Genomic DNA, 3,096 nt, shown 5'->3' with positions numbered 1-3,096 from the left:
AAGTGTTAGCAAGTGACTTTCAGTGGGCATCCCAGCTACATATGCCTTGGATATATCAGAGTGTCCAACATTGCATGGTTGTCAATGGTTAATATCATTGGCTAAACGTTGTGTGGCTAACTTTTCCTGAGTAGCGTGCTTTACCCAAAAGTCAGTGTATTAGGTGCTCCACTGAGAAAGGCTATTATTATAACACCACAGCATGTAATTTTGGAAAACTTGGAATATCAGAAATCATATGCAGCTTCATTTTAGGGTGAGAACTACAGCATATGCAAGAAAGAAAATCCTGTGTCAATTTTTAAATTGCTTTCTAGTTTTAATTTTATTTAGAATAACAGAATCAAAACAGGAATGTGTTTTTTTTTTCTTATCGCCAAGAGAAAACTCAAGTCTTCCTAATGTTACCAAGCAATTGAAAAAGAGCTACTGTTCATAGAGAAGATGTTCAATACAGAGGTGAATAGATGAGCTCTGTTGGATGATGTTTTTAAGGATATTGTTAAGAAAGTTGGTGTATAAATAAGGAAGTCACTGAAATTGATCTAGGTTAATTTTAGTTTCTTTGAGAACCCATTAAAAAATATCATTGTTTATCAAGTGGAAAGAAAATTTGATAGTGAGAGAAAAGCTTATCTTTTATAGAGTATAAACTATTACAAGGAATAAGGAGGAATTAAAACTATCGGGTTAGAATACCTGAGAGTGTTCCCTTAGAAATGCCAAAGTCCTGACATTCTGATTATTTCAAAGAGCAATGGAAAGATATGAATGTACAAAAGTGGATGCCTTTGTTTTCCTTTGGAGATCCTTCAATATATCCTGGAAAATGTAGTTTTCTCAAGCCATTTTTATTCAGCAAATTTGGAAAATAATTTTTTTTTTTTTTTAAGACAGAGTCTCGCTCTATCGCCCAGGCTGGAGTGCAGTGGTGCAATCTTAGCTCACCGCAACCTCCACCTCCTGGATTCAAGTGATTCTCCTGCCTCAGCCTCCTGAGTAACTGGGATTACAGGCATGCACCACCACACCCTGCTAGTTTTGTATTTTTTTAGCAGAGACATGGTTTCTCCATGTTGGTCAGGCTGGTCTTGAACTCCCAACCTTAGTTGATCCCCCTACTTCGGCCTCCCAAAGTGCTGGGATTACAGGCATGAACCACCACACCCAGCCAGAAAATAATTTTTTAAAATCATAAATGTCACCGACTTTCAGCAGGGCTGCGGCTACTATGTTCTCTTGTACAGGCATCGCTGGGCTGTTGGCCTGGACCTTGCAGCCACAATGGATTCAAGTTCGAAATATGGCAGCTTCGAAAGATGTTACCATGTGACTAAAGTCCATCAAAAACATCCAGAAAATTACCAAGTCTATGCAAATGGTAGCAGCAGCAAAATACGCCTGAGCTGAGAGAGAGCTGAACCCAGCTTGAATATATGGATTGGGATGTTTGCCTCTGTATGAAAAAGCTGATATCAAGGTGCCTGAAGACAAAAAGAAATACCTCCTTATTGGTGTGTCTTCAGATCGAGGACTGTGTGGTGCTATTCATTCCTCCATTGCTAAACAGATGAAAAGCAAGGTTGCTACACTCACAGCAGTTGGGAAAGAAGTTATGCATGTTGGAATTGGTGACAAAATCAGGGGCGTACTTTATAGGATGCATTCTGACCAGTTTCTAGTGGCATTCAAAGAAATGAGAAGAAAGCCCCCTACTTTTGGAGATGTGTCAGTCATTGCCCTTGAATTACTAAATTCTGGATATGAATTTGATGACAGCTCCATAAACTTTAATCAATTCAGGTCTGTCATCTCATATAAGACTGAAGAAAAGCCCATCTTTTCCCTTAATACCATTGCAAGTGCTGAGAGCATGAGTATCTACGATGATGTTGATGCTGATGTACTGCAAAATTACCAGGAATACAATCTGGCCAACAGCATCTACTACTCTCTGAAGGAGTCCACCACTAGTGAGCAGAGTGCCAGGATGACAGCCATGGACAACACCAGCAAGAATGCTTCTGAGATTATTGACAAATTGACATTGACATTCAACTGTACCCGCCAAGCTGTCATCACAAAAGAGCTGACTGAAATTGTCTTTGGTGCTGTAGCTCTGGATTAATGAAAATCAAGTTCCATCCTCAGACAAGGGGTAAAAAAGGAAAATTCAGCCCGTTGATTTTGTTTATAGCTTACTGCTATCTTTGTCAGAAGCAGCTGTTCCTCAATTGTTTTAATTACTGAAGACAGCAAGATATTTGTAAATTATTTTACAATAAACAACTTAAAAAAATCATAAATATCACTTATCCTCATGCACTTGTACGCAAGATGAAAGGTAGTATTTATATGGTACATTTTGTCTACAGATGTGGAGACTTTAAAAATAATAAAATGCCAATTTGCTGAAAAAACAGACACAAGCATGATGTGTCATGTGATGAGTCTCAGGTGAAACCTGGCAGTGACTCTACTAAATCCAAGGCCATTTTTCAAATGCCAAAGTGAGTTTCTGGGCCACGGATTAGCCAGTCCCCTTAATGATTATTTTCATAGGATTTCATTCATTTTGGTTAATGTAAACACTCCATTATTTTTACTATTTGGAAGGTAGATGTATTAATAAAAATTGAAATCTGATCCATCATCTCTATTTAAAAATACTTCAATGTGGCATTGTGTCAATTGGGAGGTAAATGGAATTCATGAAGCCCAAAGGGGAACAGGTTTCTGTTCCTGTGAAGGTCCACTAGCCTACAAGGCATGGAACAGAGGGGCAGATGAAACCCACCCATAGCACACAAGCCACAAGCAAGGCTGTGAGTTTTTTCAGGGGAAGTTCATTCTTACTTCAAATCAGAGCATGGTGGAACAGAACAGACTCCTGCTGTTTAAGGATTTATACTCTGGCAAATGAGATACATATTTTGAAGATAGTTAAATCTTTCAAAGGAACAGATACATTAAAAATTGAATACAAACAATGGAAAGTGCATTCGTGAAAGAGTAAAGTCAATGATGTTATTTATTTACACAATTTTTACTGAGAGGAATCAAATAACCTTTTTTTGATTGAGCCAGGAGGGTGTC

The 3,096-nt window shown here is 38.2% G+C and overlaps 1 pseudogene across 1 annotated transcript; it reads left to right on the top strand.

Annotated features, from left to right (window-relative positions):
- Positions 1-1,231: 1,231 nt before the first annotated feature.
- Positions 1,232-2,296, top strand: LOC105525984 (annotated as a pseudogene). The gene has a single exon (XR_001004001.1). The product of XR_001004001.1 is annotated as an ATP synthase subunit gamma, mitochondrial-like (transcript).
- The last annotated feature ends 800 nt before the right edge of the window (positions 2,297-3,096 follow it).

Source organism: Colobus angolensis, unplaced genomic scaffold (genome assembly GCF_000951035.1).
Source record: "Colobus angolensis palliatus isolate OR3802 unplaced genomic scaffold, Cang.pa_1.0 Scaffold57, whole genome shotgun sequence".
NCBI classification, from domain to species: domain Eukaryota; kingdom Metazoa; phylum Chordata; class Mammalia; order Primates; family Cercopithecidae; genus Colobus; species Colobus angolensis.
The sequence above is the reverse complement of the archived record's forward strand: the minus strand, read 5'-3'. Positions and strand labels throughout refer to the sequence as shown.